Here is a 16,523-nt window from a genome sequence, read left to right as displayed (position 1 = left end):
TTGGATAAGTTAAAATTCTGTGAAAATATTGGGCTCCTTATTTGTTACTTCATTGAGACAGAGGAGATACAGAGGTGAAGGAAAAGAGCACAGAATCTGGGATTTCTGAGTCCTCTCCTGGTCCTGGCATCTGCCAGTGCCAGGTGAGACTATTTTGGCAATCTTTGAATTCCTTTGTATCTCATGGAGTTTCAGCTAGAAAATTAAGGTTTCACACTGTTTGTTCTCTAATGTCTCCTGAAGCTCAATATTGTGTAATTTAATTTTCAGCAATGTTACTTGCATCCTAATTCACATCACTTATCATAGTCATAGTTAAGGGTTTGGACTGTTTCTTTTTTTATAATGTTCCCTTTAGAATCCATGTATTTGTGGAATCCCACCACTAAACAGGATTGTAAGCCGGATTCACCCATTTCAATGATTACTGTGTAAACGTATTATATTCTTAAATGGATATCTCCTCCCTTTCCTTTAATAATTGAAACTTGGAAATAGTGGACGATTTTATAAAGTGATAATGATCCACATCTCGTCACTGTAATCTTTCTGCCTTTTTAAAATCATGTATGTTAGACCTACTATCTTTCCAGGGACACCAGTACATGATTTTCTTTGGAAAAACAAGTACCAATCCACATGCTTGCTCAGCATTGAACCAAGTGTTTCTTACAAGCTGTTACTAGTAAAGGCACTGACATCTTTTATGTACATTTTGCTTCTGTCTTCTTCCTAAATCTTTTCCAACAGGTCTCTAGTAATTCCCACATTTCTTACTGAATGCTTTTCAAATTAATAATTGCTTGTTTGGAAAACTTATTTGTAAATTAATTTGAGGTCTTTGAAGTACAAATAATATGGATAGATGTAACATAGATATAAACATAAGCCAATCAATCTCCATAAATAAAGAAGTAATGTTTTAGTTTGTCCTTGAAGTTAGCTGAAATGAATTTATTTTACTCCATTTCTTTCTTTCTGGATAGAAAGATAACTTCTATTGACTTTATTGTCTTTATAATTAAAAATTATTTATTGTAAACATATTTTTAAAGCCTAATTTTTCTTTGGAAGTAATTATTCTTTCCTTTCCAATTAACTGAAGTATTATCACGTAGCTAAATGAAAACAAAATTCTAAATTAAAACTCATCGTAATATACATAATTTTGAGACATTAAGGGACACATGTTTTAGATATAAGAATAAATAAAATTAAAAGGGATAAATCAGTCATTATTTTTAAAAACATAGTTTCCTCTGCCTAGAAATAAATCCACACTTCTTCTCAATCCACTGAACATGGCACTGTATGTCCTAGAAGAACACTCAGCTATGTCATAAGTTGCAACTTCACATAAATTTTTTTAAGGTTTTATTTATTTATTTGACAGATATTATAAGTTGGCAGAGAGGCAGGCAGAGAGAGAGAGGAAGAGAAGCAGGCTTCCTGCTAAGCAGAGATCCTGATGCAGGGCTCCATCCCAGGACCCTGAGATCATGATCTGAGCCAAAGGCAGAGGCTTAACTCACTGAGCCATCCAGGAGCCCTGCACACAAATTTTTTAAATGCAGACTTAAACAATGGTAGGCAGGTTTTTGTTGAAACAGGACTTTTCCGAGTCTTTAATATGTCATGCCTTATGTTATTCTCCAAGAGCGGGATACAGTATGCAGTAACTCCAAAACATTGTTGATGCAGAAAATTTTTTTCCCTGGAGAACTTTATAAGATGACTGTCTGATAAAGCCTCATTTGGGAAATGTTGGCTCGGAAGATAGTAAGAATTAGAGTCAAACCCTGAGCAGAGGAGTAAGAATGTCTTCACATCGAAATGGAAGTTGTCTGGGGGTATGACGGCCGAGGAAAGGTGGAAGATCTTGAATGCCAACCTCAGGAAGGTCAAAAGGGTGACTATTCCCTTGGTAACTGTTTAGTTATTTTATCTCCATATTTTGTGAACACTCTGTACCTTCTCAGTTTCTTTGGTCATGCTATTCCTTCAGCCTGAAAATCCTTTTTCATCATTTGCCTCCTGCAAAAAACTCTTCTTAATCTCTTAAGGCCCAGCTTAAATGCTACTCCTTTAATACATCTCCCTATTCTTCCAAGCGAGATGTCAATTCTCCTTTCTTCTGTGTTCCTCGAATACATCTTTTCTTTTTTTTTTTTTTTTTAGATATTTATTTATTTATTTGAAAGACAGAGAGTGAGATTGAGAGAGAGAGAGCAGGAGTGGGGAGAGAGAAGCAGACTCCCGGCTGACCAGGGAGGCCAATGTGGAGCTTGATCCCAGGACCCTGAGATGAAGGCAGACACTTAACCATCTGAGCCACCCAGGCACCCCTCAAAGGCATCTTTTATCATTTAAACCTTTATGAATTCCAAGCCGTAATTGTCAGTAGATCAGTTTTTCTTTACAAGATTTTCTAAGGTTTTTGTTCTGTATTCCTGAAAAACTGAACCCAGAATACTAGGTCTTCAAAGATATTAGTGAAACGGATCAGTGAATTAGTCAATATAAGGATTAATGCCCATTGTCCTCACGTAACTGTTTACCCTATATTTTAAAAATAAACTTTTTATTATTTTAGAATAGTTTTAAATTTATAAGAAAGTTGCAGAGACTGTACAGATAGTTCCTATATCCTGTCCCCCATTTCTCTTATTATTAACATTTTAAATTAGTATCATACATGTCTTACGATTAATGAACCAACATTGTTGTGTTATTTTTAATGTATCAATAAAAAGTCCATACATGATTCAGATTTCTTCAGGTTTCCCTGCTGTCCTTCCTCTGTTCCGACTTCCCATTTATGACTCTACATTTACTTGTTATGTCTCCTTGGGCTCCTCTAGACCCTGACAGTTTCTTTTACTCCCCCTCTCTTTGATGACCTTGATGGTTTTGAGGAGACCTGGTCAGATATTTTGTAGGACAGTCCTCAGCAAGGGTTTATCTGAAGACTTTCTCCTAATTACATAGGGATTATAGGGGTTTTCTTTGGGAGAAGGACCATAGAAATAACATGCCGTTCTCATCACATCATGACAAGGACACTCTGCTATGTTTTTATTGATGTATATTTCACTTATCTCCCCAAACTAGCAAACTTTTTGTTGAAATTAAGTTTTGCTACAGAAAAAAGAACAAGAGACTGCTTTCAGAAGAGAATCTCCCCCAATGAAAAGTTATATTTAATATGTTTGAACAGAATAGCATAGAGTTCCCTGCGTGCCAACCATTTACACAGTTTGCATGGTAATAACAGCAGCAAAAAGAGCAGACAAATAATCACCCTAGCATCATTTGGGGAAGTACAATGGCTTTTGCTTCCCGCACTGCTGGAGGAAATAATTACACAGGATAATAGTAATTAATTTGGCAATCACAACAGCCGGGTCAGGATGGAGTCTATGTTTGTGGATGCCCTCCAACCCCCAAGAGATCTCTCCTGATTCTGAATCAGACAAGGTGTCTGTGTTACTCTACACGCAATTTATAGATAAATACTTCAGATCTCTCTCCTCAGACATTAAACACAATACATTTAACTGCTCCCCCCCTCAAAAAGCCATTTTTTCCCCAAAAGCCTCCCTTGGGAAATTAACCAAAGCAAAAGAAAGCAAGAACCTTCTGAAGGCAAGGTTTTGAGAGAGTGAAAAACTTTGTAAGACAAAGTTTTGGTGCTTGGGACAGAAACTTGGCCCAAGTCCATGAATTAAATGAATTAAAAGAAATGAGGGAGGAAAGTATATTTAGGAAGTGGGATATGCTGAGCTCTGAAATAATTAGCAAATAAAAATTTAACATTTATTAGGAAATTGCACGCTTTTGGAAAAATGACAATGAAGTGCACATCTTAACATGACTGGAAACACATTGATCTACCCTTTTAAATTTGAAGAATAATTTGTTTTCTCCTCATGAATAGTCCTATTTGATTTTTAAAATTCATTTCATTTGGAAATTGTAAAGATTTCTTTAACTTCTTCAGTCCAACTGCTTACATTTGTTTGGACAACACATTTATGGTGGTTGAACTGTCCTTGAAAACCCAACCACTCACAATAACTTTGATGTCTTTCCTGAATCATGGGTAAAATAAAGCATAACTCAAAAGATTCATGGATGAATCATAATAAGCACACCAACAGCAAATCTCATAAATACAGGCAGGGGTCATGAAGTCCATACAGGCATCAATTAATGAGTCAATACTATATAGTAACCATGAAATCATAAATGCTATCACCATGATACGCAGGGTTATAGTGGCTTTTCTCTCTCTTAGCCACTCTGGATTTATAACTGTTGTCTTGCCTCCAAGTATGTTCAATCTTTTTAGCCTGTCATCTAGCCACAAGAAAAAGATTGCTAGAGAGAATTGCCATATTAAGAGTAGGTATGAAGAAGGCTAGAAAATCTATTAACACCCAGTTTTGACACCCTCCTACACAGTTGAGGGCACTAGAGAGTCCCTCCAGCCCATCATCACAGACACCTGTGTAGAACACAGCCCCGCTGTAGACAAGGGGCAGGGTCCAGGAGACGCTGACGCACATCCCTGACCCAGATGATGTGAACTTGCTAGGACAGACCAGAGGGTCAGTAACAGCAATGCACCTGTCCAGGGAGAGGAAACCCAAGTGGAAGAGAGAAGAGTAACCAAATGCCACATCACAGCACGTGTGGAAGGGACAGAAACTTGGCCCAAAGCACCAGCAGCTCTGCACGGACCTGACTGCTCTGAAGGGTGTGACAGTCACACCCTCGAAGTCAGCAGAGGCCAGAGAGGCGAGGAGAACCTTGGTTTTATATGCAGGCTGGAAATCAGCACGAGGAGATTTCCAAACACAGCCAGCACAGCTCCAGAGCCTAACAGTGCATAGAGCATTAGCCGGGGTCCTGGTGAGCAGGGAACTTTTAGGCAGGATGGGGTCACGTTCTGGTCTCGAGCTGCTCGGCTGTAGAGAGGGATGAGTCGGTGCTCACGGTGCATATGGAAAATTCTGTCCTTGATTTTCACAAAGATGTAGGATTCCACTTTTCAATACATCTGAGAAAAAGATCTATAAGGATGCCTAAGAAAATTATCAGAGAATATCTCTATTATATTCTTCAATTTTCCATTTTTATTATAAATCTTCAATGATTTCTATAGCAAAATTAAAATTATATAATGCAAGATTACTGAGGGGTTCATTTCAGTTAACAAAGAGCTGGCTCCCTTAATTTGATAAAATTTCCTTTTAATAAAAAAATTTCCCTTTAATCATAAACACCTTTATTTTTTGTCTTTAGCATTTCTCTTCACAAAGACTCTAATATGGGATGTAACTGTGTGGTTCAAGGATCACTTTTTCTCATCTTTATCTCTATATTGTCTGACCTACATTGCTGACTAAGACATGCAGTCCTTCCAGAGAAATAAATGCCATCAATGGGAAAATTTCTTTGGAATCCCTATAGTAAGATGTGAACTTGGAAGATTATTTTCAGCAGTGGTTTTCAGGAAAGTCATTCTACAAAACAATTCTTTATATTAAATTACCTTAGCCATTATGGTTTTGGGGCCAACGATTACTTAGTGCATAGACTTAAATCTTCCCCTATTCTCAATACTGACTTGGCCACCTTATTAGGTTTCTGTTATAGAAACACAAAAGAGTGCAGCTTTTTTTTTTTTTTTTTGTCCCGGTAAGAATTATTTTTCATCTGCCCTGGCTACCAACAAGTAGAAAATGTCACATACCTTGAGGACATTTTTTTTTTTTTTAAATACTACACAGTAAGACTTTTATTGGTAACAGAATCGCCCATCAGTAAGCAACAGCCCTCACTGTGTGTGGTACCCAATTAAAATTGTGTAACCACTAGGAAGACACAGTTTCAGATTATGGGAAACAGGCCAAGCCATATATAGTATGTTCCAGATCACCTGTAAAAAGGGAGAGCAGCAAGGGAGGCTGGAGGGAGAAACCATGACCGCTCCCATGTGACCCCTGCCAGCAGGTCCTTGTTGAGGACATTTTGAGATTGATGAAATACATTACAAAGACAGTATTAAAAAACAACATGGTATTTAGAGTCATGACCATGACCCTGTAAGAGTATTGATTAAAGAGTTGAAATGGAGTCTCAGAAGTCACTGTTGATTTCAGAAATACCAAAAGACTGTGATGAAATGTGTTCAGAAGAGTTCAGTCAGTTAAGCATCTGTCTGCCTTCAGTTCAGGTCATGATTCTAGGATGCTACTCAATGGGAAGCCTGTGTCTCCCTCTCCCTCTGCATGCCACTCCCCCTGTCTGTGTCACTCTCTATCAAATAAATAAATAAAATCTTTAAACAAATAAATAGGCAATGCAGAGTGATCAGCAGGAAAACAAAACAAACAAACAAACAAACAGAAACCAATATGGGCTTTTAGATTGTGTTGACAGCCAGGAGGTGACTTAGAAAGAGGAGAAGCAAGGAAGGTGATTTTAAACATCTCCAATCTCAGGTTGGATTTTTTTTTTTTTTAATTTAATGTTTCCCTAGCAAGAAAAAGAAGGTTGAGTTGGGTACCTAAGCGCCAACCAGGGCACACAGAGATCTCTGGCTGGGGCACCTGTTTTGAAAGACTGAACTTCCCAGCAGGGCTGGAAGAAGCACTTTCCTTCCTGGAGGGGGATGTTGTGGAGTCTGCACCTTAGAGGAAGGGAAACATAGACAGACTTCCAAGAACACTCACAGATGCTGTTGTGGAATTTCCTGGAGTTTGGATGCCACCCTGGAGGAAAAGGAGCAGAATCCCTAAATTTACTGAGATCTATGTCTTGTTCCTGGTGGGATATGAGCCTCTAAGCAAGATTTAAGAATACTGCAAAAAAATAAATCGCATTGTAGCATGCCTGAGTAAGCGGTAGCTAAAATTTGTGCTCGTCACCGTATATATGTATATATTATGTCCTCTCCCCTCCCACACACTGACCTCTGCACAAATCCCCACTACGTGGGAAAATCATCTTAACCTTGTGTCCATTTCTCCCATATCTCATGCTGCTCCCCACACAGCACCTGTCCCACAACCACACTTCAGATCCCTACCAGCACCCTGCCCTCCCCATCTCCACGCCTTAGCACTCTCTGCCTGGATATTCTGTTTTTACAGTAAGTTTCTCTCCTTAACCTACTCGATGTATTTTAAGTCCATCTCCTTGGTGAATTTACCCCAAATACACTTGGATAAAACTCAATATCATTATCATTAACACCTAAAACAAATAACTGACAAACTTGAATTCTGAATTGAAATGGGAAACGAAAATATCATTAGATAAGCAAAAACTTAGAATCTTCATTGCCAGCATAGCCACACCAAAAGAACAACTTGAGGGAGTTCTCAAGGCAGAAAAATCTAATCCCAGAGGAAACACGGCAGTGTGGGAAGTAATGTGGTGTGCCACAGTGTCAATATTGGAAAAATAAAAGGAAGGCTAAATGTAAAAACAAACATCTTTTTTACTTAAATTGCATGCAGAATTAAAATACGTGATAGTGGTATCCAAAAAGTTGGCAAAAGTAGATGGAGTATAAAATTCTAGGTAAACTTTTGCATTGCCTTGAATTAGGAAAACTCTTAACTTATTGGAGAATTTAATTAATGAGGGATACATATTAAAACTCTAGGATTCCAACAGAATAATGTAATTAATTCCAATTTATAATTTCATGGGAGAAAAAGTGAATAATAAAAAAATCTAAAATTAGTCAAAAGAGGTAAAAAAGCAAATGTAAAGAATAAAAAAAAAAAAAGATGGGATCGGGAGAGAGACCAACCATAAGAGACTCTTAATCTCACAAAAAAACCTGAGCGTTGCCCAGAGAGGGGGGGGCAGGTAGGGAGAGGGTCGTGAGGTTATGGACACTGGGGAGGGTATGTGCTATGGTGAGTGCTATAAAGTGTGTAAGCCTGATGATTCACACACCTGTACCCCTGGGGAAAATAAAACACTGCATGTTAATATAAAAAAATGAAGAAATACTAAGATAGTTGATTTAAACCCAAATGCACCAACAATTATATCAAATATGTAAGAATACTCATTCAAGTTGGTAATAAACTTACTGGACTGGATTTTAAAATTCAGCTCTAAAATCCTTGCTTAACTTTACACTCTCTCTCTTTGGGAAGACTTCAAACAATATAACTGGTCAAGAACTAAAGGACAGTTTATTAACATAAATTTATTTTCAGGATAAGCCTCAACTTAAAATTAAGGTATTTGTGAGATACTGGGAGTTTTTCATGTATTAAAATGTGGAATGGGGTGTGTGAATACATCAAATTTGAAAAAAGGCATTGCTCGGATTCAATCATTGCTTAGAGTGAGCTTCTCCAAGCTTCTGCTACAAACACTTGCTGACATGGTAAAGCGAGGTCCCATTTCTACTGCTGATTCTGCCCACTTCTCTGCTTTGCTACTTTTCTATTGCCCGATCTTCTGAGAGGAATTTCTTGGTGTTTTCACCTTTCATTCTCACCTCTCTGTTACTTTCATTGCTCATTTTCTTCTTTCTATTCTCTCATAATGTCACGTGCTGTTGGTCTTCCCCTAGATCGCTGTTTTCTTCACTTTCATTCCAACATCTCCTTTTGCTGGAGTTACTTTCTTCAGTCTCCTCATCCCTCTGCTTCATGCTTTCGCAAGGAGATCAGTTTCTCTTGTTCACCAGGGCTCTTCCAACAGCGAGAGAATCAGATGTTAAATTCAGATCTGGCCCAAGCCTCAAGTCTGATGTTTAGGGGATAGTCTCCTTTGGGCATTTCTCCACTGTGGAACTGATGATGACAAAATGATATATTTATAACAATAACTATCTTTTCAACGTGATTCCTTCCATGTGCTATGTCACTTCACTTCTTCAAGTGAAGAAGTGAGAACAGTTGCCTGTCATGACCTGTGAATATTATCACTATCAATTATAATGCAAACTTACAATGTCACATATTTATGGGGGAAGATGATGTATTCAAAAAATCGTGTTTGGACACTTAGCTATCTATTTAGGGAAAAAAAAAAAGAGTTGTATTCTTCTTCTGCAAACACATGTGACTGGATATACATATTCCTCTGGGACATATCTGAGTGTAAAACGAAACCATAAAAATTTAAAAGAAACCATTCAATATGTTCATAGTTTCTCATAGAAAATATCGGTAGACTAACTATAGATTTTTAATTTCCCTATAATAAAGAAGTTCAGAAAAGGTAAACTTGAAAAAAACTCTTTAGAACATCTAGTGTATTCTAATTGACTTAGGTGAAATTAGGATGAAAAAGATTTTTTTTCCCCCCAAGCGCTTGAGCCTCCAAAGCCCAGGCCCTATTCAGAAAAGAAAGAGCCAATAGTCACTAGATTTGAGAAAGTTATGGGCACTATCAAAACTTCCCTTTTTCCGGAATAAAGGGAGAAAAGGACCATAATAACCAAGAAAATAGTGAGGATCTCTGAGGCAGGAGCACCCCTTCTCTCCCTCTCTCTGCTCTGGGCTGATGGAAGAAAAGTAACTGATACGCCAGTGTGGTTGGTTGAATAATGGCCCCTTGAAAGAGATCCACATCCTAATACTTGGAACCTATCACTGTTAATCCTCTTTGGAAAAATACGTCTTTGCAGATGTGATTAAATTAAGACTCTTGAGATTAAGGAATTATCCAGGATTATCTGGATGGGCTCTAAATGCCGTGCAAGTATCCTTATAAGAAAGAGGCACAGGGAGATGACACACACATGCACAGGAGAAGGCAGTGGGATCATACAGGCAGAGGGTGGAACAATGGGACCAGAAACTAGAAGAGGCTAGGATGCATTCTCCCCTAGACCTCCAGAGGGAGTGAGACCATGTAGGCACCTTGATTTTGGTTCAGGAGAATAGATTCTGTATTTCTGGCCTCCAGAATTCTAAGGGAATAAATCTGTGTTGTGTTAACCCATCAAGTCTGCGGTAATTTGTTACTGTGGCAATAAGATTCTAATATAGTCAGGTAGGTTGAAGGAGACCTTCAAGGGACCTGTAATGGAAATACATTCTCCTTCCCCTGTGCAGAACTCACAGCGCAGAGAGGTGCCATAGATTGCTGAACCCCACCAAATGTTGCTCGGCCTGTGATGCCACAGTATAGCTAGATTCTTCTGAGAAGCCCACTGGAACTGACTGATAAAAGTAAGAGCTACAGCTGGGGGAGCATGTAACTCTTGATCCTGGGGTTGTGAGTTTGAGCCCTGTGTAGAGTTTACTTATGAATAAAATCTTTAAAAAAAAAAAAAAAAGTAAGAGCCAAAGAGCTTTACTGGCAGGTACGAGGGATGACTGTTCAGTCATTCTTCCAGGGTCCGGAGACCAGGGTCCAGAGACCCAGCAGGCCATCTCACTAGACATCAGTGCGGGAGGTTGGTCACCCAGACCAGATCTCCACTCCATAGAGTCACTGTTGATGCCTGGTTAACTCAGAGGGGGATGGTCGAAAAAACTCAGATAAACGGAAAGGAAGTTTCTATCACCTGGAGGTTAAGGGCATGACCCAGACATCAAGTTCCTGTAGAACACAGAGGAATAGCACACAAGATCTGGAGCTAAATTGCTGGGATGCAAACCTCCAGTTCATCCTTTACTAGATGTTGAATAATCCTAGCCAAGTGATTAACATCTAATGTGTTAGTAAAATAGGGATAATAATCATGCTGACTTTGTGAGGTTTTTCTTGCCTGTGATGATTTAATGATTTAATATATATAAAACACCTAGATAGAGCAGGTGCTCAAAAGTTGTTTGCTACTGTTAAAATGATAGTTGCCTTAAGGATAAGGCAACTGAATCCATGCCCCATAACTCACAGAAGATAGTGGGGTTTTCTGAAATTTCTCTTATGAAATTCCTCTCTTCCTAAAAGGAAGCATTTCTACAAAACAAACTATTAAAAGCCATAGCATTTAAAAAAATAACATAAAGCTATGACCCAAATTCTAAAAATATTTGCATTAAAAATATCCGGTAAGGGGGCACCTGGGTGGCTCAGTGGGTTAAAGCCTCTGCCTTCGGCTCAGGTCATGGTCTCAGGGTCCTGGGATAAAGCCCCGTGTTGGGCTCTCTGCTCAGTGGGGAGCCTGCTTCCCCCTCTCTCTCTGCTTGCCTGTCTGCCTGCTTGTGATCTCTGTCTGTCACATAAATAAATAAAATCTTTAAAAAATATATATATATCCGGTAGGGGTTCCACGGTTCATTAGTTGAGAAGTAACTTGTTGACTCTGATGAGAAAGAGTGTGAGAGGACACTTCAGAATGCTTCCAGTTTCCTGGGCAGACACAGGGCAATCAGCTGAGGCTAAGGGGAGGGGAGGAATGGAGGGAGGAAAAGAAAACTAGGAGAACATGAGAGCCTACTCTGACAGGACTCAAATCTCTGTGTCTTAGCTGAGGACACTGGAGAAGAAGGGGATTGATACATAGATCTAAGACCCCCAGCCACTCTCCTAATTTCAATAAAATGGAACGTTTTCTTGGAGGTACAGGAGAGACTGACGAGGGTGCACTGGCTGTGAATCTGAAGAGGGCAGAGCAGCATGTCCCCTACTGAGCCCCATGGGATTGGGCTGGAGCACCTGTGAGTGACTGCCAGGTGTGCGGACTAGGTGGGGGATTGGTAAGCATGACATTCAGAGGTTAGGGTCCTGTGGAAATCCTTTTTTTCCGTGATGAGATAGATGGCCATTTCATTCTAGAAGACACCCACGAAGACAATCCCAATCTATTCCTGTGGAAGTGGGGCAGACTACATAGTCCCTTGGAATTCAGATGCAACCCTGAGAGAGAAGAGTGGGAGCCCCACACTGACTGAACGTATGTCTATTGTACCCCATGACAGGCGGCTCATGGGAGATTTAATGGTCAGTTACAGAAAGATCAAGAAAATTGCCTTCTGTGGTAGTTGAGATCTTTACCTGCTAATAAGTATGTTTTCTCTACCTCCATGCATGAGTCAGAGCATAAAATCTACAATAAGTATTGGGCTGTCCAAAACTGTGTACAATTTTTGAAATTTTCCCTTTTCTTGACCTAATACCTTACATTCCTCCTTCTAAACCTGGTCCTAAATTTATATCCTCAGTGAATTCTATTTATTCATCCCAGTTATATTAGTATTGATGTCATTTTTCACTTAGCACTTTTTACATGTGTTAATTTTAACTTGGAGCACAATGAATTATTACTGTTTTATGTCTGTCTGTCATACTAACATGGATACTCCCTTGAGGGCAGGAGATCTTTCTTGTTTATTTTTGTATCTTCAAGACCCTGATACAAAGTAATGCTTAATAAATAAACATAAATAATGCACACGTGAATAAGACTTTCTGCAGAGACCTTTATACATACAGAACATTTCCTGATTTTTATTTTGTTAAAAATGTTTAGTAGTGTATAATTGCTGAATTTTATGTAATTTTTTTGCATTCCTCAGATACGTTAAAATGGTGAGTTATGCTATTTTACTTTCTTACGTTAAAGCAAAAGTACATTTTTTGCATAGACTCCAATCATGATATATTATCTTTTTATATATTTCTAGGTTTGGTTTGTTGACCTTTTGTTTAGAACTTTTGCATTTTTTTAATATAAGTGAGGTATCCTTTTCTTCATGTTTTCCACATGGTCACTGTTAGGTTTTAGAATCGTGGCTACTCTAAGTCAAAATATGAATTTTAAGTGGAGATTATGAAATATAAATATCTTCTCTCTGTTCACATCTGGCACTACAGGAACCACACTTGATTTAGGATGACTTGAGAGAAGGGATCTGGCTGTGCTTCTTGGGAGTTTCACTATTAACATCACAAACAGTCTTGGCGGGGGTGGGGTGTGGTAGTAAAAAGTAACTAATAAAAAACAAATCACACACTTAGGACTAACTGGCAAAGAGGCATATGCCCTGTATCAAGACCAGGTAATAAAAGATGCTTGATAAGTTGCAAGCCAGAAAGTCTTCTGTGGCAAAAGCAAATCTGCTACAGACCTACTTGAAGTAAGATTCTTACTGGATTTAGAAAAATTGGTTCAATTACACACTAAAGAGTAAAAATAAAAATGATAGTGATTAATACCAACTAGGATTTCTTGAACTTTTAAATCAAATATATTACTTCATATGTTCAGAGATAATATGAATATGTGACAGGCCATGGAGATACTATCTGGTATCTGGTATCTGGTAACAGAGGTAGGCAGTTGTAAACAACCTTTCTTCTGCCTTCAGGAAATAGGAAATGCTCTATTTGGTGTGATTGACCGAGGGCACAACTTCTCTATGTTTACCTGCTGTTTGCGGCAGCAGTGGGAGCACCGACTTGTCCCCCCTGCAGCCGAGCAGCTCCCCTACCAGAACATGACCCCATCCTGCCTGAAAGCTCCCTGCTCGCCTGGATTCCTGCTGGTACTCTACACACTCTACACAGTTTGGCTCTGGGCTGTGCTGGCTGTGTTTGGAAACCTCCTGGTGCTGATTTCCATCCTGCATTTAAAACCAAGGTTCTCCTCGCCTCTCTGGCCTCTGCTGACTTCCGGGTGGGGGTGACCGTCAGGTCCATGCAAGAGCTGCTGTTACTTCGGGCCAAGTTTCTGTCCCTTCCACACGTGCTGCGTTGTGGCATTTGGTTACTCTTCTCTTTTCCACTTCTCCATCAACAGGTGCATAGCTTTCTGGTCAATCCTAGCAAGTTCACGGTGTGTGGGTCAGGGATGTGCGTCAGTGTCCTGGACCCTGCCCCTTGTCTGCAGTGGGGCTGTGTGCTACACAGGTGTCTGCGATGATGAGCTGGATGGACTCTCTAGTGCCCTCAACTGTGTAGGAGGGTGTCAGACAGTTGTAAGTCAATTTTGGATTCTGATATATTTGCTGGGTTTTTTTCACACCTCGTTTGTTACGATGATTCTGTACAGTAGTATTTTTCTTGGGGCCAGAAAACAGGCTACAAAGATTGAAAACATTAGTAGTAAAGCGGAAGGCTCAGGGACATACAAAGCCAGAATGAGTAAGAGAGAGAGAGAGAAAAGCCACTAAAACCCTGGTATCACGGTGATAGCGTTTTTGATCTCGTAATTACCGTGTATCATTGACTCATTTATTGATTCTCTTGGGGGAGTCATAACACCTTCATACATTTATGAGATACTTTGCTGGCTCGGTTATTATCACTCTCCTGTAAATCCTTTGATTTATGCTTCACCTTACCCTTGGTTTAGGAGAGCAATAAAACACATTATAAGTGGCCAAGTATTAATAGACAGTTCATCAACCATAAGTTTGTTTTCTTAAGGAAGCAAAATTTCAAATTGAGGAATTTGTCACTATATTAAGAATTTCCTAATAACTGTGGCATGAACCACAGGCATGAAAATGATGCATTCACCTGGGGATGAGAAATGGGACCTCAACTTTAGTAGTACAACCTTTATGTTTTTAGGTAAAGTGAACATCTCTAAGCACTTGAAGGGGATATGTTTATTTAAAAATGGCTGACATAAGTCATATTTTCTAGTTTCCTCAAATCCGTGTGCTTCCTGACTTCAATTATTAATTATTTTCCTTTTTCAGGCATCCCTTTAGGCTTTTCTTTGGGTCACCTCAAAGATTGTATAGATCTGTGAAGTTTCACGGCTCCTGTCTTTCTGGACTCTATGTACTTGACTTCCATTTTAAGCAGCTTGTTTCTTGGAGTCCAATCTTTCTGTAGCTCTTGAAGTTCTCTAAGGCTGATTTCAGGCTCAGAACTGGATTCATATTTTATATTTTGGGGGATATTTTGTTGAATAACCATGAGCAGATGGTACAATTTCCACACCAGTGATTGTCCTATGTGATTGTTTTTTCACCTTCCCAAGTGTGTCGTTTCACCTTCCAGCCATTATGGAGGGCAATTTTCTGTTATTTTCTTTTCTATAAACACTATCCAAAGTGTGTACATTGTTGATGACAAAAATAACAATGCATTGCAAGTTATGGAGAAAGGATGGCCCACTCAAGAAGTGTTGGTGTGGCATACAGCTTTTTGGAAAAGTATTGTTAAGCATTCCTCATATCATAAACGAAAACAAAACTCATATTTCTACATGTTAAAAAACTAATAACTTCAGAATTTTTCAGTGGAAGAGTTATGACCAAAAACCTATTATAAATTCATGCACTCAATTTACTTTTCTTTTCTAAATTCAAAAGAAACAAAGCCTAGGTAAAGAAAAACAAAAACGTTAACTTGGAAACGTATTGGCAACATACATGGTCAAAGGAGGGCTAGTAGATTTAAAAATAGAAAGTCCTCTTACAAAATAGTAAAACAAAGATTAACACCTGACTAGACATATGAATAGGATTTCACAGAGAAAAATACACAATGCCTAATAAATACATGAAAATGTAAATTTAAAAATAATTTTTAAATGCTAATGAGAATGTGATGGAGTATCATATATCAAATTGGCAAATATTAGAAGTTTCAATAATACCCAGCATTAGAGCGTGGGAAATTGGACACCTGTACGAATAGAACATGCTCACATTACAACTTGGGAGAACAGAATTTATTATCTCTTTTTTTAGAGGAAGTGAAAATTTAAAACACACTTGTCACTTGGTCCTGCAGCTCTTATTTCTAGTAATTAATTTGGGATTAGAGTCAGCCAAGGAAGCAAAGATGACAATAACATTCACTGTATAATTAATTTTTTAATAAATTAATTTTTTTTCAGAAAAACAGTATTCATTATTTTTTTCACCATACCCAGTGCTCCATGCAATCCATGCCCTCCATAATACCCACCACCCAGTACCCCAACCTCCCACTCCCCCCCCGCCACTTCAAACCCCTCAGATTGTTTTTCGGAGTCCATAGTCTCTCATGGTTCACCTCCCCTTCCAATTTCTCCCAACTCCATTCTCCTCTCTAATTTTTAACCCACTGAGCCACCCAGGCGCCCCCTCCATTCTCCTCTCTAGTTTTTAATTATCAACTGGAAAAAGCCTACATCCATATGGGATATATTAAATAAATTATGTCCCACCTCTGTAGTGGAGGGTTATGAAGTCATTAAAAAGCACAAATGAGTTCTGTATAAATTGACATGGAAAGACAATCACAATACTATTTTTTGATTAAAATCGAAACAAAATCCCAAAACCCAGACCCAAATTAGACAACAGTATATGAAGTCTGGCCCCCATCTATGTATATTTCTACATGCTTTTACAAAGTCTAGCTTTTTATATAATGGACAATGTGTGTGTATATGGGGGGTTTATTTTGTCATTTATCTTTTTTTTTAATATAATTTTTTATTTTTTATAAACATATATTTTTATCCCCAGGGGTACAGGTCTGTGAATCACCAGGTTTACACACTTCACAGCACTCACCAAAACACATACCCTCCCCAATGTCCATAATACCACCCCCTTCTCCCAAACCCCCTCCCCCCCAGC

The 16,523-nt window shown here is 38.7% G+C and overlaps 2 pseudogenes; one reads left to right on the top strand and one right to left on the bottom strand.

Annotated features, from left to right (window-relative positions):
• Positions 1-4,009: 4,009 nt before the first annotated feature.
• LOC132018667 (trace amine-associated receptor 6-like) lies at positions 4,010-5,005 on the bottom strand (annotated as a pseudogene).
• An 8,224-nt stretch (positions 5,006-13,229) lies between these two features.
• The window catches only part of LOC132018666 (trace amine-associated receptor 6-like), a 6,391-nt pseudogene continuing 3,097 nt past the window's right edge, over positions 13,230-16,523 (top strand).

The sequence above is a fragment of the Mustela nigripes genome, chromosome 5 (assembly GCF_022355385.1).
Source record: "Mustela nigripes isolate SB6536 chromosome 5, MUSNIG.SB6536, whole genome shotgun sequence".
NCBI lineage: Eukaryota > Metazoa > Chordata > Mammalia > Carnivora > Mustelidae > Mustela > Mustela nigripes.
This window is presented reverse-complemented; position numbering and strand designations above follow the sequence as displayed.